Source organism: Lemur catta, chromosome 12, assembly GCF_020740605.2.
Source record: "Lemur catta isolate mLemCat1 chromosome 12, mLemCat1.pri, whole genome shotgun sequence".
Classification (NCBI taxonomy): Eukaryota; Metazoa; Chordata; class Mammalia; order Primates; family Lemuridae; genus Lemur; species Lemur catta.
This window is the reverse complement of record NC_059139.1, coordinates 87,386,611-87,402,733: the sequence shown is the minus strand read 5'-3', so window position 1 is coordinate 87,402,733 and position 16,123 is coordinate 87,386,611.

Genomic DNA, 16,123 nt, shown 5'->3' with positions numbered 1-16,123 from the left:
GACCAGCAAAATCAACAATGTTAAAATGTCTATACTACCCTAAGTGATTTACAGATTCAATGTAATCCCCATTAAAATGCCAACGTCATTTTTGCAGATCTAGAAAAAATAGTTCTCTGCTTCATATGGAAAAAGAAAAGACCCTGAATAGCAAATGCAACCTTATATAATAAGAATAAATTGGAAGGCATCACTTTTCAGACTTTAAGCTATACTACAAGGCTATAGTAACCAAAATGGCACAGTACTGGAACAAAAACAGACACACAGACCTATGGATCAGAACAGAACCCAGATATGAAACCATTTTTATATTGTCATCTGATCTTTGACAAAGCAGACAAAAACATACACTGGAGTGAAGAATCCTTATTCAATAAGTATTACTGGGAAAATTGGATAGCCACATGGAAAAGACTAAAACAGGACCTGCACCTCTCACCATTCACAAAAATTAATTTATAATGGATAACAGACTTAAACCTAAGGCATGAAACTGTAAGAATTCTAGAAGCAAATGTTGGAAAAACTCTCATAGATATTGGCCTATGCAATGAATTTATGAATAAGACCCCAAAAATAATCACAGCCCCAACAAAAATAAATAAATAGAACCTTATCAAATTAAAAAGTTTCTACTCAGGGAAGGACACAATCAATAGAACAAACAGACAACCTACTGAATGGGAAAAAATATTTGCATGCTATATATCCAATAAAGGGCTGATAACCGAAGTCTACAAAGAACTCAAATAAATCAGCAAGAAAACATTAAATAACCCCATTAAAAAATGAGCAAAACACATGTACAGAAACTTTTCAAATGAAGACAGATGAATGGTCAACCAACATATGAAAAATTGCACAACATCTATAATCATCAGGGAAATGCAAATCAAAATCACAATGAGATATCAGCTAACTCCAGTGAGAATGTCTCTTATCAAAAGGTCCCAAAACAACAGATACTGGCATGGATGTGGAAAGGAACACTTACACACAACCTCTATGGAAACTAGTATGGGGATACCTCAAAGAACTAAATGTAGACCTACCATTTGATCCAGCAATCTCAAAGGAAAATAAGACATTTTATAAAAAGGACACTTGCACTCGAATGTTTATAGCAGCACGACTCACAATCACAAAGATATGGAAATAACCCAAATGTCCATGAGTACATGAGTGGATTAATAAAATGTGGTATATGTATACCATGGAGTACTATTCAGCCATTAAAAAAACGGTGATCTAGTATCTTTTGTAACAACCCGGATGGAACTGGAGACCATTCTTCTAAGTGCAGTATTGGAAAAATGGAAAAACACACAGCACATGTACTCAATACTAAATTGGAACTAATCAATCAACACTATGTGCATATATGGAAGCAAAACTCAATGGAAATCAAGAAGGTGGGAGGGTAGAGGAGGGGCTAGGTAAATATACACCTAAGGGGTACAATGCACACTATCTAGGTGCAGGGCACACTTATAACTTTGACTCAAACTGTACAAAAGCAAATTATGTAAACCAAAATGTGTGTACCCCTGTAATATTGTAAAATTAAAAAAATAAAATAAAATAAAGTATACAAAAGAATGTGCACAGGTTATATGCAAATACTATGCCATTTTATCGAACAGACTTGAGCATCTGTACATTTAGGTATCTTTATGGGGTCCTGGAACCAATTATCCATAGATATCAAGGTACCATTGCAATTTCAATTATTTTAGCACCCAGTTGGGATGACAAGTTATTTGATCACCCTAATAACTATAAGTGTCTCTTGGATAGAGCTTGCTTTTCCACAGGTAGACAACCAGTCCAATTTGAGTCAATCAGAGCCCTTGCCTAGGAATATTGGAATTGGAAGAAAGAAAACAGGATTAAATCTGGTTTTAGATGGTGGCACTGTAAGATATCAGTGGCACGTTACCCATCATATGGATTGAAGAACCAAAGGAATCACATCTACAGAGAGTGAGACAAAACCTACATAGAGATTGAAACCCAAACAGAGAATAGCTCTTTCTTATACTAAGGCATTTGAAGGCCAGGAGAAGATAGAGAAGGAGAGAAAGGTTACACGGGAAGGAATTCTGCTCCACTGGTAGTTCTCAATACTCTTAGACTGTGGGCTGCTGTTTCTGCTCTTACTTTGTAATTCTGCCACTTTTTCTTGTCCCAGGAATGTAATACAATTGTTGTTATCTTCCCAGGACCATCAACTTCCCTCTGGCTCCTATGGCTTCAGGTGAAAACTGTTACAAACTAACCTGCAGTACATTCATGCTTCTATTTCCAATATATTCAGGTACAAGAGAGACTCAAGTACTTTTCAAAATACATCTCTTGAAGAGAAAACCATCAGCCTCTTCCTCCTCCCTCATTCAGTAAATATTTATTGAGCTCCAATGTGCCAGACCCCTTCTAGGTTTGGGAGCAAAACATGAAACAAAACAGACAAATGCCTCTGGGAGATGCAATAATTAAATAAAACATGTACTATGTCAGATGCTGATATGTTCTAGGGAGAAAAAAAAGCAAAAAAGAGGAAGAGGGAGTACTAGGGCTGGGGAACTATAATTTCAAAAATATCCTCAGGAAAACCTTTATGGAGAAGGGGACATCTAAGCAGAGAGGACTGACAGGGTGAGAGAGGATATCATGAGGAATGGTCCCAGCAAAGGAATAATAAGAGGAAATGCCCTGAGTTTGCCTGGAGTTTCTCAAACCTCCACTTCTCCTTTTACTTATTTTCTAAAATTTGCCTTCTACCCTCAACCTGTAACTATTCAAGTTTCCAACAGCTGCATTTTTTTTGATGCAAAAAATAAAACCTTGCAATTTAATTTTTGCTAAACAGATACACATCCCCATATAAACTCAGAATAAAATTGCTTTTAGCGAAGATTGCTATCATTTAGACTTATGCTGATTGGAAAGCAAAATTCACAGTACATCTTAAAAAAACCTTCTGAAATGCTTGAGTTTTCATGAGTATTATAATCTCTGAGTGTTTCTGTATTTAACATGATTGATCCATTGCAGATTATCTGGTTTTCAGGGGCTTTCCTTTTGCTAAAAGTAAATATTAAAACTTTATTGTAAAATTGATCTCTGTAGAACAAGTGAGAGTAAGCATGTTTAGGACTCAAAACCTGAAAATTATTTCCAATTCATAAAAATTCCTGGTTAAGATTGACAGTCTCTATAGAAAGTGTACCTTTGAAGTTATAACTATTTACTAGTCTTCCCAAGCTGAACAAGACTAATACAAAAGAATCCCTAATTATTGTGATTGGTTGACCTTTTCAATGGGAAGTGGCTGGAAACACCCCCTCCCCCAGCTGTCAAGTCAAACCAACTCACAGTTGCAGCTCTGTTTAGCTGACATTTAACTTCACAGTGCACCGTACTGAGTACATTCTAATCAGGGGCACCTGGGAAATCCTCATTGCTTCCTGGAATTCCAAATATTTTCCTCAGTTGCCTTTTTTTCGCCTTCTATAAAATTAAACTATAAATAAGTAATCCTATGCAGAACTGAGTAAACATTAAAAAAAAAAAAACTGTCCAATTTCCATGAGCCTCTGTATGGCAGATGAATTGGGGCCAAATGAAATCTGAAATTTCAGTGACTTTTTGTTCTAATTTTATTTGGAGACACCAGCCCAGGCAAGACTCTTCTTTAACCCAATATGGGGAGAAGTTCAGGGGAAATGTTATACTGCAATTAGGAAGAGCCAGCCATCCCACCTCTCAACACATCCCTCACTGTCACACCTCTACAGGGTGACTCCTGCCTGTTAAGGGACTTCACCTACTGCAGGTCTTGCTCTGTTGAGATCAACCCCTGATTGCTCTAATATTCCTTGATTTCTCCTTCCTTAAGCCCACAGTTATAATCTGCACCACTAATTTGACACATTCTAATTGGGTACTAGCTTTCCAAGTTTATTATAAATTCTTTGATGACAATCTCTGTCTTGCCCAGTTTTTAGATTGAATACTTGATGGCATAATGAAATGGTATTTCATAAAAATGAGAGATTCATCAGTAATGAGAAAACACGTTCTGAAAGAGAGTAATACCATCTTTGACGGAATCAGTGCTTGCCCTGTGAGAAAAAAACTGCAAAAGTCTCCCAAGACAAAGTTCTTTGCATTTAGTATCAGTAACCAAAAGTACCCAGGGGACAGCTACAAAAACTACAGTGTTTTTATTATTATAACAAAAAGTAAAGAGGATGAAATCCTAAGCTAGAAAAAATCTTACTAGAAGCACAAAATAAAGCAGTTAATACATAATATGAGGTGGTAATTTAGTGACTGGTTTCTAGTGACAATGTAAACCACTAGAAAAAGGACAAGTAAATGATAAACTCTCTATTGTATGCATTTCATTGCTAATAGCAAAATAATTACCTCTGCATTGTGTATGTCTTTGATAAAGCAGAAATTAAATCTAGTAGGTTAGACATTTTTCTAAAGCAAAGCTACTAAAATCGCTTGTAAAAAATGTATTACTTGGTACTGAAATGGTGCACCATAAAAGGTAACATATTCTATAACCCTCCAATTTGCTTTTGCTCACATGTCCTTGCAATGCAGATCAGAAGAGTTCCAAGGTGATAGCTGATAGCTCCTTTTAGGAGTATTACTGCACCTTTCTATGCCATTTTCACGACAAAAACTCAAAGCTGCTTGTCAAGGGAAAGGGTATTCCAAGGACAGTTTATACATTCCTTGAGACATTTCATTTATTAGCAGTAACACTAGTGTCAAGATATGGTAAATTTATATTTGAGAATCAAGAGGCTTATTCAAATATTCAATTCATTCAACAAATATTTATCAAGTACCCACTATATATAATATTTCCTTATAATTAAATGCAAGTTACTTATATCAGTCAAGATTCTTATTTGCTACCAACAGAGACTATTTCAGACTTATTCAGGAGACAAGGAAATTACTGCAACTTTAATGGGTAGGTCACAGACTTGCTGAGAGTACTGAACAACCTGGCTGAGAACAGAGGGAAGCCACACAGATAGAGCCTCAGCCCAAACATGCCATGGACCCAGCACACTGAGAACACCATGAGCACTGCTAGACATGCTTCTCCAGAACTTGTGTTACCAGCACCAGCTCCACCAGCACTGTCATCCCAGGACACAAATGTTGATGCCTTTGCTACCATCACCAAAAAAGTTTTCTCTTGTTCATGATCATTCTTGGCTCTAGCTCCAGAAGTAAAATCAAGAGTGGGTGCATCTGATGGGTGAACCTATAAAAATGGCTATCTGGCATTTTGGAGCTTCTATATTTGGAAATAAACATCACGCCAAAACTATCAATCAGTAGAATGATCCATTTATCTATCATTTCTATCGTATGGTAATCCTGATGCTGTCAATGGGAGAACAGCAGTTTGAAACATTATAATATTAGATCTTCAAAACAGATTTGGACTTCGTCTTCACAGTAAGGCAACAGCAGACATTGGGATGCTCACTGTTTAAACACAGTCCCCCTACTTTGCTGTCTTCACTAAGGTCAGACTACCTCAGTACACTTATGAATGACTCTGTGAACATATTCAGAGCAAGTAAATAGTTCAATAATTAAACATCTTAGTCAAAAAACAGCTAAGACTTTATGCTTTAGCTTGAGGCTCATAATGGACAACCTGAGAAACAAATACTTTAAAACTTAGTAGACATTAAAATGCCTTACCTACTGAAAATATTAGCCCATTTTCAATTCCTATTGAAGTGACTGTTCTATAAACTACTCTTTTCAAAAACATAATGATAATTGACATTTCCAAGATGTAATTTATAAAAAAAATTCTCTGGACTATTGAGTAGACCCTTGGTTTTTATTTCGTTGCTAAGAGTTCATGCTATCGCTTTAACCACCTCACTACCCAAATCAAGAGTCTTTTCCCTTGAAGCTGATGCTGTTTCTAGCAGTTCTCCGCTCACTGACTTTCTCTCTCTCATTTCCAGGCAGCCAGACATCTTTTCCCCCTTGCCTAATATTATCAAGTTCATTTACTATCAACTCTATTAACGGAAATTCCCACTAATGGGAAAGTTCTTTTCTCATCCTCCAAACTATTTTTATTAATTTAATGTAAATGTTAATTTAATATCATTTCACAAACTTTTCCTGTTTAATGTCAATTATGAAGTCACTGGTTTGCTACTCAAAACAGCACTTAATGTCAATTATTGCAATCAGTCTTTCATTTGAAAACTGAATTTTTAAGTGAAACTGATTTTAATATGTCTTTAAATTTTCTCAGTAATGAGCAGATTACAAAAGACAATTCTTTAAAGTTTTTATTATTGTAAAGGAACTGGAAATGGCTACTTGAGTTTTCTAAGTGATCATAATTATACATCAAAAAATTGAATAAGGCAAAATTGCTAGCATTAACTCAGGTGACTCCATAATGGATTAGCCAAAGATTTGCTAACTCTTCCAGATAAATCATTTTATTATATTTCTACCAAATATCATTTTGGTTATTTTCTTAGTTATCCTTTTGTCAAGGTTATTTTCAAATATTTGTTTTACATAATTATAGCCATCATATACAACTTGGTTTTATAAAAAATTTCAAGTATGCTCTTCATTTAATCATGTAAGCTATTATGAACATGTTAATTTATGTCAAATCTAGGAAAAAATTATGATTTGGTCTCACAAGGAGATGAGATAGTAGAGAGAAATACTACACCTACATCACATGGCAAATATATGAAAATTAGAATGAAAAATATAATGTGGAATATTATCATATCAAGAATAGACTATTTTTTCTCACCTAATGTGACCACTCCTTAACATAAAAATTAATTATTTTAAAATGTTAATAGCATAATAAATTTAGATCTTTGATTCTCGGAAGGGCCAAATATTTCACATAGAATATAAAAGTTACCTCTCTGTCATACATTAAATTCTTAGCTCTCAATCTGATGATATATACCAAATTATATATTACTTACTATTATTTTGCCTTTATTTGGTTATGATCTACAGCTTCAAAATCAAATCATGTTAAAATGGCTTCTTATTGGTCATCACATTTAGTCTTTGCTCATAAATAGCTATTAGGTAGTCAAGCAGCCTCAGAAATTACATGTGGTATTTAATTCCATTGCATTCCAGATATAGCCTATAATATTCCTAATCTATTTTTTTGTTTGAAAATACCAGAGTTTCTCAAAACCATATGCAAATCTCATGTAATATAATATTATTCAAAAACAATGGGAAAAACATAATTTTAGTGAGTCTTGACAAATGTCAGAATGTGGTCAAAATTATTGCTGTCAAGGCATCCATGTGGTCAGTACTACCCATTTAATATCCTCCAAATGACCACAGTACAACCTTCCTGGAGAAAAAGGAATCGCCATAGGTCATGGCAGTAAAAAATATTTTCAATTTAACATTAAACAATCCTTGGAAGAAAATGACTCCTTAGTGACATAATGAAACTTCAGGAGTTACTGAACCAATCTGAGGTTTCTGTCCCTTGACTACTCTCATTCCTCAACAATCTGAGGGGGGAAATGAAGATAGAGTGAAAATAAGGAAGAGCTGAAAAGATACCTTGACATGGGAAAGTTGCCTTTTGCCCTTTGTGATAAAAAAATGGTACCGATATAACTCATAGCTTATCAAACTGAAAGGAAAAGTGTGAAGATATGGATTCTAGTTCTAATTCCTTAACATTTATGGGACTCAATTTCATCCTCTGCAAAACAGAAAATATACACTCATATGGTTAATGTAAAGTTTTAAAGCTGAGATGTTAAAAGAAAGTAATATAAGAGATTACAATTTTAATGTTGAGAACTGCACATACATGGAATAATAGATGGTGCCAAAGTCTTATATGAGATATGAAATTACAAACCTGTATGAAGTCCAACATAAATGTCCAGAGATACCTATAATATTTTACTTTTGAAAAACTACACAATCTTTGATATAGTATCAATCAAATATTGCACCCTTTCAGCAAACATACTTCCTCCACAAACAGCACATTTTGCAAATCTGAAACACCCCTTCAGTGTCATCAAACTCTTTATTGGTGATTCATCGCACATCTTAGGAATGGGATTAGATTTGGAGGCAGATAACTAAATCAAGTTTCAGTTTTCCTCTAATTATCCATTTTGGCCTTGCACAATTTACTTCATCTTCTGGGATCCTGCTTTCTCATCAGTAAAATAAGAAGGTTGAATTACATAATTTCCAAAATCCTTTTCCCATGCCACAATTTGAAGATTCTATATGACTTTTTGTTCTACTTGACCAATTCCAACTATTTCACGGATACATGTTTACTTATTTAGTTAGAGAATGTGGTTTTCTTTAAAGTTCTGTCCTTTATTACCTAACCTTGGGAATTAGGATGAAAAGGGGAAGACAGGTGACAGCCTGTGTATCAGTGATTTTCTTCCAGAATGTTGTTTTCTCCCATTGAAAACACAAGCAGTTGCCATACTCAGCTAGTGAGAATATTGTAGTTTAAAGTATATTTAATGATAGCTTTTTACTCATCAACATGTTCCAGCCAGAGACTGATTATGATTATTAATTTTGTCTCTTTAAGTGACATGAAACAGCTCCGCCAAACGTAATTAGATCCCCTTTCCTATGACTGAATCTCAGGAGAATATAAGGCAAGGAGAGGTCAGCCTCTTATGTCAATATAGCAACCTTGGAGAGAGAATTGCAGGACATGACCTTCCTCTAGTGGGCAGAAGCTGGGGCAAATGAAAAGTTTCTGGGTTTGGATGGGGAGAAACATAACAAAAGGTTTGAGTTGTAAACACAGACCAGGCAGGTATGGCTGCTATTCACTGCCTAGTTCCCAAAGGGTACATCAGTATCAGGTCTTTTCTAATACTTCCATCCTGCAGGGAAGAATTCCAGAACCAAGACAATTTTACCCACCCCTAAAGCAAGAGATAAGAACTTAGAGATTCCATCCAAATAAGTTGTTGTCCTTTATTTATTGTCCTTTTTGTCCACACAACCAATAGCAAGGCCTTTGTCTCTATTTAAGTTTCTGAGGTTGAAAAATGATTGTATTGGTTAACGTACTATGGTAACCAAGGAGAATTAGTAAAGCCTTTTAGGTATGGGTTATTAAGTATGAAATGTCCTATTTTCTTAATTATTGACAGTTGATGTCTCTGACATTTCACTTTGACACTTGTTTTATGTTTATTGTGAAGATACATCCTCAAACTTTCAAACACAGTTTTGGCTTGTGATTATCTTTCAAAATTTTTTTTAGAGAAATTTTTTGTGAAACCATGGATAAGTCAAAAAATTTGTGTTATTTCCAAATATGAATTCTGTCATGGAACCAATGCAGCACAGACAGCCAGAAATACCAACAAAGTGTTTGAGAAGGATGTGGCTAATGAACGCATGGTATGTAGATGGTTTGAGAAGTTCTGTTCTTGTGATTTTAATATTGAAAATGAGCCACATGGGCAACCTGAGACCAAGGTAGATCATGGTGAGCTGAAAGCTGTAGTGAAAGTGAACCCACGTCAACCTATGTGTGAATTAGCAGCAAGATCTGACGTTACTATTCCAACAATATTGGACCATTTGAAACAAATCGGCAAGGTAAAGAAGCTGGATAGATGGGTACTTCATCAATTAAACGAGTGTCAGAAGAGAAATTGTCTCAAAGCTTGCCTTTCTTTGCTGTCATGACATAAAGGCAAACTATTTCCACATCTTATTATTATGTGTGAAAAAAAATGGATTCTTTTCAGCACAATGGTTGGATAAAGATGAAGTGCTGAAACAGTCGTCCAAAACCAAATATTCATCAAAAAAACTAATGGTGTCTGTTTGGTGGTGTAGCACTGGTTTTATCCACTACAGCTTCGTGAAATCTGGTCAGTCGATTACAGTGGTTGAATACTGCGACAGATTGGAGAAAATGATGATGACGCTTGCAATTAAGCAGCCAAGATTGGTCACTAGAGACAGGCCAATCTTCTTGCATGACAACACTTGACCACATGTTGCACAAACAATACCACTCAAACTATAGCAGCTGGGCTTGGAAACTCTCTGCCACCCATCATATTTGCGAGACCTTGCACCAACTGACTACCACTTCTTCCAGGCTTTGGACCACTTCTTGCAGGGAAAAATATGCAATTCTCAACAAGCCGTGGAAAACACCTTTCCTGATTTCATCACCACTCATTCTCCAGGCTTCTTCGCTGCTGGCATAAACAAGCTACTGTTAAGATGGCAAAACTGTGTTGATAGTTTAAGCACATACTTTGATTAATTGTACTGCTTCTTGTTTGAAATATAATAAACTAAACTTGATTCAAAATTGGACTTTTCATATTTAATGACCTAGTAAATTACCAGAAGCCATTCTTCGATAGTTATAGATACAAAAATCATATAAAATATGATGTTTCCATTTATATTATCCATATAGTTTAGCATCATTAGTTAGTATTCTTATAATTTTGTGAGGTTATTTAAAGCATATGACAAGAAAGTTATTGAACTCTTGTCACCTCTTTCAGAAAATCCCAGCTTAATATAAACTTGCTGACTACACAGCAGGAAGAATTACTTTGGTTAGATGACCCAAGTTAATAAAGCAGCTAAAATTAGATAGCAGAACTTTGCAAAATTCTCCTGGGATACTATCTAGACTAGCTAATTTTCCCATTGGTAATTTCAAATAACCTTTAGGATCATATAGAAGGAAATCTATTATTAAAGTACTGAACTCTCTTCGTTCATACCTGCTAAGTTTAGCTCACATCAAGAGGTTTAATTTCTTCTGGGTCCAGATAATATAAAAAGACTAACTTTTGTAAAAAATGAATGATTCAAAATCAAAAAATATCTAGGTTCAAGAATGCAATAAAGAAGAATACGCAAGTATGGAAGATCAAGGAGGAGAAAAATGAGTACAAAAGCTTACATAAGTGCAAAGAGGTAGGAAGAAACAGGAGAGAACTGTGGAAAGAAGAGAAAGTGAGGGTCATCTGAAAATCCCAGCTATGCACATTCAGAAACACAAGCTTACAGTGCTTGCCACAAAATAAGCCAAACATATACAGCCACTATTGGCTGAAGACAGCCCTTGTCTTATGAGGAACAATATGGGAATTAGACAGAACTTGGGTCTTGATCTGGATTCTGCCACTTGCCAATGCTATGATCTTGGATTAAGTCACTAAGTTTTTGAATCTCGGTTTCCTCCTCTCCAACCTAGGGATTGTGCTACCTGTTTCAGAGACTGCAGTGAATATCACTAAGGACAATGCCTGATGCAGAGATAGGCATATAGCATCTACTCAATAAATGCTTGTTTCCCTTTGCCTTTTTCATTCTAATTCTCTCCCAATCTCACCAATCAAAACAGCAGTTGAGGACCATCCATTTAACAATAAATTTTCCTTTACTTATTACATAATGAATGACATGTGACTATATTACTATTGTAAAAATATCTAACAATATAGAAGCATATAGAGTAAAATGTCTCCTTGCCTCATTTCTCAGCCTTTCAAACCATCATCACTCCAGAAGTTACCTTGTTTAGCAGCTCCTTATTTATTCACTTACCTTTTTCTGGGCATGTATATACAAAACACAAAATATATAATTTTAGTGTTTTCACATACATGAGATCTTATTATATAATTTTTCCTGCAACTTGCATTCTTAATTTAACAATGTGTCATGAAGATCTTTCAAATTTAGTGAATACATATCTATCCCAATGTAGAGCATAGAATGTTTCCACAATTCATTTAACCATTGTACTATTAATAAATGTTTGGTTGTTCCCACTGTTCCACTCTTAGAAACAAGCAATGTGACACTAAACAACCTTGTATACACCTCTGTGCTCATGGTGAACGCTGCCTTAGAATAGATATTTAGAATTAGAGATAGTGCATAGAATGAAATATCCACTATAAATTATGATAGGTAATATGGGATTGTCCTAAAAAAGTGAGACACCTTTATTCTCTAATCAAAAAGATATAAGAACATCATTCCCTTAAACCAGGGGATGGCAAACTTTTTCTGCAAAGGGGCAGTGCTATGGCTCGAATGTGTCCCCTCTAAAATTAAAATGTTTCCCATGTGATAGCATTAGCAGGTGGGGGCTTTAAGAGATGATTAGGGCTCCTCCCTCATAAATGGGATTAAGGCCCCTTACGAAGGAGGCTTTGTGCAGTGTTCAGTCAGCTTGCTCTTCCACTCTTCTGCCACGTAAGGACGGAGCATTCGTTCCCTCTTGCCTTCTGCCTTATGCCATGTGAGAACACAGCAAGAAGGCCCCTATCAGGTGTTGGTACCTTGATCTTGGCCTTCAGAACTGTGAGAAGTGAATTTCTGTTCTTTATAAATTATAACAGTCACCCCTTTATCTGCAGTTTCACTTCCTATGGTTTCAGTTACCTGCCGTCAACTGTGATCTGAAAATATTAAATGGAAAATTCCAGAAACAAACAATTCATAAGTTTTAAATTACATGCTGTTCTGAGTAGTGTGATGAAATCCCACACTGTTCCACCCCATCTCACCTGGGTCATAAATTATCCCTTTGTCCAGCTTATTTACTGTGTGTAGACTACCTGTACTCTGTGTAGACTACCTGCCTGTTAGTCTCTTAGTGGCCATCTCAGTTATCAGGTCAACTGTGGGAGTATTGCAGGGCTTTTGTTCAAATAACCCTTATTCTACTAACTAATGGCCCCAAAGTGCAAGAGTAGTGATGCCAGCAATTCGGATAAGCCAAACAGAAGACACAAAGTGCTTCCCTTAAGTGAAAAGTTGTTCCCTTTTGGAATGGCAATGTCTATCCCATGCCTGTATCACCACTGTATTTTAGAAGCACAACATTTGTTTGATTTCACATGTTCACAGCTCAAGAGCAACTCTCCTCAGGATGAAACAACTTTGAGTCTTATCTATATGTCTCATTAAAGTGATATCTAGACTTTAGACTTTTGAGTTGATGCTAGAATAAGTTAAGACTTTGGGGGCTAGTGGGTTAGGGTGAATATACTATGCACGTGAGAAGGGCATGAATTTGAGGGGGGGCACAGGAGGAATTCTATGGATGGAACGTGTGCCTTCCAAAATTTAGTGTTGCCAGTGTGATAATATTAAGAGGCAGGGCTGCTAAGATGAGGACTCCTCTCTTGTGAATGGGATTAAGACCCTTATAAAAGAAGCTTCACACAGCATTCAGTTAGCTGGCTCTTCCCTTCTTCTGCCATGTGCAAACACAGCATTCATCCTCTCTTGCCTTCTACCTTCCACCACGTGAAGACACAGCACAAAGGCCCTCACTAGACGCCAGCACCTAGATTTTGGGCTTCTCAATCTCCAGAACTGTGAGATTTTTGGTCTCAAGAGGTGAATGATGTATGATTGTGGTTTTGATTTACATTTCCCTGATGATTAGTGATGCTGGCCATTTGTATGTCCTCTTTTGAGGAATGTCTCATCAGCCTTTTTGCCCATGTTTAAATTGGATTATTTAGATTTTTAATTGGATTATTTGGGCTTTTGCTATTGAGTTGATTGAGTTTCTTATATATCCTGGTTATTAATCCCTTGGTAGATGGATGGTTTGCAAATATTTTCTTGCATTCTGTGGTTGTCTCTTCACTTTATTGATTGTTTCCTCTGCTGTACAGAAGCTTTCTAGCTTGATATAATCCCATTTGTCTATTTTTGCTTCCATTGCCTGTGCTTTTGAGGTTATACCCAAAAAATATTTGCCGAGACCAATGTCCTGCAGCATTTCCACAATATTTCCTTTTAGTACAGAGTTTCAGGTCTTATATTCAAGTCTTTAATCCATTTTGAGTTGGTTTTTCTATATGGTGAAAGATAGGGACCTAGATTATTTGTTCTGCATATGGATATCCAGTTTTCCCAGCACAATTTATTAAAGAGACTGTCTTTTCCCCAATGTATGTTCTTCGCATCTTTGTTGAAAATAAGTTGGGTGTAAGTTCATAGATTTATTTCTGAGTTCTGTATTTTTCTCCATTGGTCTAGGTGTCTGTTTTATGCCAGTACCATACTGTTTTGGTTATTATAGCTTTGTAGCATAATTTGAAATCAGGTAGTTTGATGCCTCTAGTTTTGTTTTGTTTTGGCTTTGTTTTTGTTTTTCTCCAGATTGTTTTAGCTACTCAGGGTTTTCTGTGGCTCCACATGAATGTTAGGATTGTGCTTTCTATTTCTGTGAAGAATGTCATTGGTAGTTTGATAGGGATTGCATTGACATTGTTGATCCCTTTGGGTAGTATAGACATTTTAATAATAGCAATTCTCACAATCCATGAGCAAGGGATAGCTTTCCATTTTCTGTGTTCTCTTCAATTTCTCTTATCAGTGTTTTATACTTTTCTTTGTAGAGATCTTTCATGTGTTTGATTAAATTTATTCCTAGGTATTTTATATTTTTAAGATATTATAAAGGGGATTTATTTCTTGATTTCTTTTTCAGATTGATCATTGTTAGCATATAGAAATGCTACTGATTTTTGAATATTGATTTTGTATGCTACAAATTTACTGAATTCACTTATCAAATCTAAGAGGTGCTTTTGTGTGTATGTGGAGTCTGTAGGTTTTTCTAGATATAAGCTCATGTCATCAGCAAACAAGGATAATTTAACTTCCTCTTTTCCAATTTGGATGCCTTTTATTTCTTTCTTTTGCACAATTGCTCTGGCTAGGACTTCCAGTACTATGTTGAATAGATGTGGTGAAAGTGGGCATCCTTGTCTTGTTCCAGATCTTAATGAAACAGCTTTTAATCTTTTCCTGTTAAGTATGATATTAGCTATGAGTTTCTCCTATAAGGTCTTTATTATGTTGAGGTTCTAAACCCAATTTGTTAAGAGTGTTTATCATGAAGGGATGTTGACTTTTATTGGATGTTTTTTCAGCATCTATTGAAACAATCATATGGTTTTTGTTCTTGATTCTGTAGATGTGATGTATGATGCTTATTGATTTGCATATATTGAACCATCCTTGCTTCCCTGGGATGAATCCTCCTTGATCATGGTGAATTATGTTTTTAATTGTTATTGAATTTAGTTTGTTAGCATTTCATTGAGAATTTTTTGCATCTATATTTATCACAGATATTGGTCTGTAGTTTTTGTTATTGTATCCTTGTCTGGTTTTTGTATGGGTAATGTCAGCCTTGTTGAATGAGTTTGGAAGCATTCTCTCTTCTTCAGTTTTTAAAATAGTTTGAATAGAGTGGAAGAATTCAATTTTTAAAGTACTTTGAGTAGAATGGGAGAATTCAGCAGAGAATCCAACAGGCCCTGGGTCTTTGTTGGGACAGTTTTATTACTGCTTCAATCTCATTACTCGTTATTTGTCTGTTCACGTTTTCTATTTCTTCATGGTTCACTCTTGGTAGGTTGTATGTATGCAGACATTTAGCCATTTCTTGCAGGTTTTCCAATATATTGTCATATAGTTGTTCATAAAAGTCTCTAAGGATCCCTTGTATTTCTGTGTTACCAGTTATAATGTTTCTCTGATTTTATTTGAATTTTCTTTCTTTTTTGGGGGGCGGGGATCTGGCTAAAGTTTTGTTGATTTTGTTTATATTTTCAAAAAACCAAATTTTTCTTTATTAATCTTTTGTAATTTTTGCCTCAATTTCATTTATTTCTGCTTTGATCTTTATTACTTCTTTCCTTCTACTAATTTGGGGTTTGGTTTGTTCTTGTTTTTCTAGTCCCATGAAATGCATCATTAGACTATTTATTTAAAGTCTTTCTTTCTTTCCTTTTTTTTTTTTTTTGATGTGGACATTTATTGCTATAAGCTTCTCTCTTAGTACTGCTTTTATTGTATCTATCCTACAGCTTCTGGTATATTGTGCTTCCATTTTCATCTTTTTCAAGAAATGTTTAAATTTCCTTCTTAATTTCTTCCTTGACTCATTGGTAATTAAGGAGCATGTTGTTTAATCTCCATGTATTTTTTTCAGTTTTCAAAGTTTCTCTTATTATTAATT